Source organism: Microtus ochrogaster, chromosome 2 (assembly GCF_000317375.1).
Source record: "Microtus ochrogaster isolate Prairie Vole_2 chromosome 2, MicOch1.0, whole genome shotgun sequence".
Lineage (NCBI taxonomy): Eukaryota > Metazoa > Chordata > Mammalia > Rodentia > Cricetidae > Microtus > Microtus ochrogaster.
Genome location: NC_022010.1, coordinates 30,406,850 through 30,414,150, shown reverse-complemented (window position 1 = coordinate 30,414,150; position 7,301 = coordinate 30,406,850). Strand labels below are relative to the sequence as shown.

The window sequence follows — 7,301 nt, the reverse complement described above, 5'->3', positions numbered from 1 at the left end:
GAAGACCCTGCCTCAAAAAAAAAAAAAACCACATTATGTTGATGTAGAATTGATTGGTTATTCTAAATATCAGTACACCTTTGATTTTTGTTTTACTTTCCATCAAAGTACTGACAGTTAATATCTGATATCAACAAAATCTCTTGGGGGTTCTTAAAGGTTTTAAGTGTGAGGTACTGAGATCAGACTGTTTAAAAACTGCGAACCAGACTGTTGTCCGATTTAAATATCGAGGGTGTTGTTTAATCGGAATCTTGACTGTCTCTCAGGCCTTTGTTAAGTGCCAGCCGGAGGCATTACAGGGTGATGGGAGAGCCCTTAAGACAGGGGATCTACGGGGAGGAAGTTAGGGTTGGGGGTGTACCCTAGGAGGGGATACTGGTATACCAGCCCTTTTCTCTTTCCTTCTCTTTCTGTTTCCAGATTGCTTCCATGTGAGCAGCCCTGCTCCACGCGGCCCCTCTCTAAGGTTCTGCCTTACCCCAGGCCCAGTGACACGGGCCCAACCAGCAAAGAATCAAATGAACAGTGAGCCGAAATGAAGCCCTTCTCAGGAACTCGGTTTAGCGCAAGCATTTGCTACAGCGACGAAAAGCTGATTAATACAGACAGCCATTCAGCCTCTGCCCTCAAATCCCCTTCCAGAAGGCACTGATCGGGTCTGTGTTCGCTCTTCCGCACTCGATTTACGCCGCGCAGATGAAGTTGTCTTCGTGCGCGCATACATTTTATATTTATCTGCCAGGAAATATTTTCCGAGCTCTTGCTCTGCGGAGTGTACATACAGTGGTTGGCTCTCGGACAGAGTGGAGAGCGAGACAAACACAGTTCCTGCCCTCACATAGCTTGTGATCTTGTTTACCAACAAGTAAGGCCCTACTCCCCGTGCTTAGGAGAGAAGGCCCCACCCCTCACCACCAGGAGTAAGGGAGAACTGATCCCCCCCACGGTTTAGGGGAGCCGGCATTGCCCCTTGACTGAGGTGGGTGGCCCAGTGGCATGGACTGACCGTCCAGGCCCACAGCCTGACATCTACCCCATCGAGGACCTGCTGAAGCTGAAGGGAGTGATCCTGTGGCACGAGACCAGCAGGATCTCCATGACTCTAGGCAGCTGAGGGATGTGTGAGAGGAATTCCGGTGAGGATCCAGTGATGATGTGTACCAGAAACCAGAGACCTTGGACCAGACCAGTGACTCACTGCAAAGAACATTCACAAGTGAAGCCACCAGGATGGATGAAGAGCTGTTGCAGAGGTGGGAAAGATGGAGGGGTGGAGAGGTTGTTTTATTTTGTTTTGTTTTTTGTTTCGTTTGCTTGCTGGTTTTTGTTTGGTTTGGTTTTTTTTCTTTTGGGGGGTGCTGCAGGGGTGAGGGGAGGATATGAGGGGGCTGGGAAGTAAGCAGAATTGGGGTGCCTGATGTGAAGTCCCAAAGATTCAATAAAGAAATTATTTTTTTTAAGTCTATTTATGCCGGGCGGTGGTGGCGCACGCCTTTAATCCCAGCACTCGGGAGGTAGAGGCAGGCGGATCTCGGTAAGTTTGAGGCCAGCCTGGTCTACAGAGTGAGTTCCAGGACCGGTTCCAAAGCTACATAGAGAACCCCTGTCTTGAAAACCAAACAAGCAACAAAACAAAATAAACAAAAAAGCCTATTTATCTTTCTGAAGGTGGAAGGTTAAAGAATTTCCAGGTAGGACACCAAGTCTACCTAGGCTTTGGCTGCACTGGTGCTCAACGTGCAGCAGCTCTCGTTTGTTATAGCTGTGTGGAAAGGCTGATGGCACATGCGGGCAAACAGAAGAGACCGATACAAGTCTACGTTAGAAAGCACTGCACTTTTTATGCAAGTTTTTATTTGGCTGTATATGCAATTTAAGCTATTAAAATTTGTACAATATTTACAAATTAAATAATCATCTGAAACTGTCTCCAGAAACTCCTATAACACACAACCAAAAGACAGAAGCAGCTAGGCCTGGACTGCATGGTCTCTGCATGCCCCAGAGCCTGTTCTAAACGGGAAATCCAGGTACCTAGCCTCAGACCTGCCCCTCCTTCCTGGGGTCAAGCATTCAAATAAAAAAGGCAAAATTAAGCCCAAATCCACTAGGTACAGAAATAGTTCCAATCCTGAACTCGAGTCCTATAGGTTGGAGGTGGCCTGCCTTGGATTCTGGGGAGCAGAGGTTAAGGAGTAGCAGGCACCGTCAGCCAGGCCCACCAGGCAGTGGCTGCTGAGTGAGACGGGGGGGGGGGGGGGGGGGGGGGGGGGGGGGGGGGGGGGGGGGGGAGCCTGGGGAGGGGCAGGTCAGGGTCCCTCAGTGCTGCCCGCCTCTCCCCCACCACCAGGCACTCCTTTCCCTGAGTTGTGTGGTTGCCAATAAGACATGGAAATGCCACAGAGCTTAGGGGGTACACAGCCACCATCACAAATGGGCTTCTGAGATTAGGGTAGAGGAAGGAGACTGGTGTCCTTCTAGGCAGGAGGGTGGGGGAGGTCCTGGTCTGTCTTCAGCTCCTCAGGTGTACACACGGAAACAGAAGTAATACTGTTCAAACGGCAGCGTGGTCCCACGCTCACAAGCAGGGCTTGGAGGGGCTTCGCCTTCTTCCAGAAAGCAGAGAGGAGGCTTCCCAGAGGTTGAGCCTCTACTTCCAAGGCCCCAGCAGAACACAGCACAAATGGTAGAGGAAGGTTAGAGCTGACCAACATCTCCACCTGGCTGCCAGGGCCATCAGGATGGATCAACTATGAACCCAGCCACTTTTACTTGGCCTCAGAGATCCTGCCACTTCCTTCTCAGGTGGGGGGGCTACTCTCCTGTGCAGACAGAGGGAGCTGGCACTTGGTGGCAGGATGTGTTCCAGAGAGGGCCACTCGAGAGCAGGGAGGGCCAGGTCTGGGCAGTGTCAGTGGGCAACAGGGGACTTCTAGCTTTTGCAGGTGACGCCGGCAGAGTTCTGCAGCGTCAGGCTCTCCATCCTCGGGAGGCTCCTCTGCAGCACTACCGCCCACCAACTCAGGATCCAGAGGCTTCTCAGCTTCAGGGGCTGTTGAGGAGGCTCCTGGGGGTGGGGATGGAGGATCAGAGCTGGGGACGCTGGTGGAGGGGGCAGCAGATACCACTGCAGAGGCAGCCTCTTCAGTGGGGTGACTGAAGTAGCTGGCCTGGGGGGCCCCAAGGAGGCCAGCACAGCGAAGTACTGGTTGATTTGCAGCATGGCGGCAGCATCCAGTAGCCTGTGTATGTTGCGCAGACTCTGCAGCAGGGCCTCCAGGGGCTGCCGCTCATGGGCCTCCAGCGCCCGCAGCTCCTCTGAGGTCAGGCTGGCAATGCCCGTAGGGGGCACAGGCATTGGGGGGGGATGGCAAAAGGTGGGATAGGGTCATACCCATCCAAGGAGGAGGGAAGGGGAAGCCAGGGGCAGGGGCAGCCTCTGGGCCAGGGACAGAACCAGATGCTGGGTCAGAAGTACTGGGGCCAGCAGCTGTGGTGGTGGCTGTTCCACTGGGCTGAGAAACAGCTGCACCGGTGGACGGAGGAGCTGCTGAATTTGACAGGAGAAAGCACTGCATTTAAAAAACCAAAATTAACAAAATAACTTATTTACATGTGAATGCCAGTGTGTGTGTGTGTGTGTGTACAGTTGGAGGTCAAAGGGGCATCAGATCACCTGGAGCTGGAGCTGCAGACAGTTGTGAGCTACCTTATGTGGGTGTTGAGTATAGAACTCAGTCCTCTGCAAGGGGAGCGTGTGCTCTTAGCCACTGTGCCCGTCTCCAGCCCCGGAAAGCATTGCATTTGGGTTATAGAAAGGTTCTTCATTCTTGAAGCAGCTGGCTGGTGGAAGGCGTGAGTGACTGAGCAGCTGAGTGTATTCTGAAAACGTGATTCAGATGGTCCTGACTGACCAACACATTTCCAGAAACATGTGTCATTCACTCGGGAAGCTGTCGTGCAGCCAGGAGGCCAGCTTCTAGGTGTGGCTGGTGGCTCGCTGGGGTAGGATGGAAAATCCAGAATCTGTAAAAGCAGCAGGTGAAAATAGGAGACGTAAGAGGAACTGAACGTCACTGTTTAGGCAAATGCAATGGGATGGAAGGTCAGGGAAGTACACAGATGTCAACGATCTGCCAGGCAGAGGTTCCGTGTGGAGTGCTTGTGGATAATGCAGGGATGTAGGAGAGAGAATGGGAGATCAGAGTCATCTGCGAAGGCGAACAATTGCTTCTCTGAAGGTTGTTCATCCCAGATTCGATGGATGTCTCTGCTGTTTGGTATAAGGCTCCATCTCCAGCTTCACTTGAGACAACATTGTCGTAGAGAGCACACCGTATTTTGTTGCTGTGCTAAAACACCACGACCAAAAGCCACTTATGGAACAAAGAGCTCATTTGGACTTATGGTTCCGGAAGGAGACTCCATAATGGTGGGGAAGCATGGGAAAAGGGGACCAGAGCAGGAAGCTGAAAGATCATCAGCAAATCTGAATAGAGAGAGCAAACTGGAAGGGGAGCAAACTACAATCCCTCAAAGTCCAGTGTGTCCCCCCCCCCCCCCCCGTGACATACTTCCTCCAGCAAATGCTCCACTTCCTGAAAGTTCCACAGCCTCAAACAGCGCCACCTACTGGGCATCAAGTATTCAAATACATGAGCCTGTGGGGGACATTTCTCATTCAAACTGCCACAAATGCAAAAGAATCAGTGGCTGATACAAAGAGAACAATACGTCATCTATTAAGTTGCTAGGCCTGGAGGTCCTATGCCTTTTTGAAAATTGTTTTAATTTTTTTTTAATTGGGTCTGACTGTGTATGTACCCCATGCTGATTTGGAACTGGTGACCTTTCTCCCTGGATTTCAGGAATATACCACCACACCCAGCTCCAAATTTTTTTTAATAGACTGGAGCAATTCAACAAGTATAATATGATGGGATTTAATAGATTAATATTCTAAATTGAGTCACTTGAAACCATTCAAATCACTTATTTAGGGGGAACTGGGATGGGGCAAATACACCAACACAAGATAGTAACTTGGTTCCTAGAAGCTTCAGATTCCTGGCGGGGACTACACGGCTTTGCAATCCTCCTGCCTCAGCCTCTGGAGTGTTGGGAATACAGGTGTGTATTGGGATAGAGTGTTTCTCTCAGAGGCAGAACTCCTTTTTTGAAGAGGGCACTCACAAAAAGGACACAAAGTTTAGGGAACGCTGAATATAGAGTTTTGTATGTTTTTAAAATATGTCAAAACACTTGGTGTGTGTGTGTGTGTGTGTGTGTGTGTGTGTGTGTGTGTAGCTCAGAGAACACTTGCCAGAGTAAGTTCCTCTCCTTCCACCAGGTGAGCTCCAGGGATCGCCTTCAGTCATCTGGCTAGGCAGGCTTGCCTTTACCTGCAGAGCCGCCTTGCTGGCTTGTATTGTTTTATTTATCAGATAAAATAGATAGAGATAAAGGTGCTTATGGAGGACTCTGTTTCCCCATTCTGAGAAAAGGGGCCAAAGCCCAACATAGCTGCAGGCCACGCAGCCTTTAGCTATGCCTCCAGCTTAGCTTCATTCCTAGGGCTCCAAACAGGCCAGAGGGCCCAGATACTGCCCCGAAGGGTGTTGTGGGGATTGGAGACAATTCCTCTGGCTGAGGAGATATTTGCAGACCCAAACCCCCAGAGGTTGGAACCACATGGCTAGTGTTCTGTTAGCCTAGTGAGGAAGGGAAAAAACAAAAACAAAACAAACAAACAAACAAAACAGAAGGTCTTTCTTGGAATTCTGAATTTTTAAATCATTTAAAAAATACAAAGAAAAAAAAGCCCAAACAATCTCAGCATATGAAAGACAAACAACCTAAAACCAAGCAACAGATAAACAAAAACTGGGCTACATAGAGGAGGCACGGGTGCACTCTCCTAACTTCAGCCAGACTCTAGGATACCGGCTCATAGAAGGAAGTTAGATATAGTGTTCCTAGGCACAGTACAGAAATGAATTTTAAGAGAATAGGCTGGGGGGGGGGGGGTGTCAGAATAGATCAGGGGTCAGAATGCCTCTGTCACCCTGTCCTTGGGTAGAAGGCAAATGATGTTCCTCTCTGGGTATTAGCGCTGGGACTCCACGACTTTTAGGCCTGGGTTTGAGTCTTGCCCTAAACTCCTGGTTCCCCCTTATGCCCTGCGGTTGGTATGAGTAAAGTGCCTATCGGACTAACATTAGGCCAGCATGCACTCGCTTACACGTTCTTCTGCTTATTGTGCCCCCCGGGAGCCGAGGTCTTGATATTCATCTCTGTATCTCCAGCACACAGGGGCAAACTCAGCCCTCAGAGATTTTAAAGCCACTGGGAAATGAAAGGTTTAAAGAATGCAAAGCCCCTCTTACCTTATAACAAAATCAAAGGTTCTTGCTTGGCTTGAGAGCTGGGGATTTTCTTCCCCAAAATTGAGTTTTCAAGCACTGGGCATCAGAAATCATGCTGCTGCCTAAAAAAAAAATCCCTCATTGCTTTTGAGGTCAGGGTGACCAGGACAGGACCTGAGTCTCTGCGTCACCACTCAATCACTCCTGCAGGCCTTGACACCCAGTAAATGACTTGTAAGTATTTGATTTAAAAAAAAAAAAAAAAGGAGAGAGACATCCCCCTCCACCCCCCGAAACAAGATCCAGGATGTTCCGTGGCCAGGAAATCCGTTCCTTTGACTGCGTCCCAGCCTCCTCCTAGCGCCTCCATTTGCAGAGCTCACAATGGATTCGGAGGCCAGGAAAGCGACACCTGCCGACGGTTGTCGGTAGTGCGGCTCCCCCAAACTCGGCATCCTGCAGGCAGGGACGGCAGTTACAGGCCCGAGGCCAGGGCGCCTGCCTGTGCCTTGCCTGCGCAAGCCAGTTCTTGATTCGGCTGCTTACCGGCACAGTCCGGTTTCCTTTGAGTGATCTTCCAAAACTTCTCCAACAAACACGTCTAGGAGACCCCGCATGTCTTCTGATTTTGGCGCTGGGTGAGACGTCTTTAGTTAGCCTACGCCCCTACCTATTGTTAACAACGTCTTGCGCGCCCAGTGTCCACTACTTCCTAAGTGAATTTCATTAATTTCAACTCTATCGAATGGGTGAAGTCCCCTTTCCTCGCTCATTAGGTCCCTCTCTGTGCTTCCAGTAGCATAGAGGGAGGGGGAGGGGGCGGGGGAGGGGGCTCCTGACATTCTAGGCCAGTCTGAGCTAGTTATCTTGCCTCAGTATCAGAGAGAGAGAGAGAGAGAGAGAGAGAGAGAGAGAGAGAGAGAGAGAGAGAGA

At 50.3% G+C, this 7,301-nt stretch overlaps 1 pseudogene; it reads right to left on the bottom strand.

Annotated features, from left to right (window-relative positions):
* Window positions 1-1,830: 1,830 nt before the first annotated feature.
* Window positions 1,831-4,461, bottom strand: LOC113457085 (annotated as a pseudogene).
* Window positions 4,462-7,301: the final 2,840 nt, after the last annotated feature.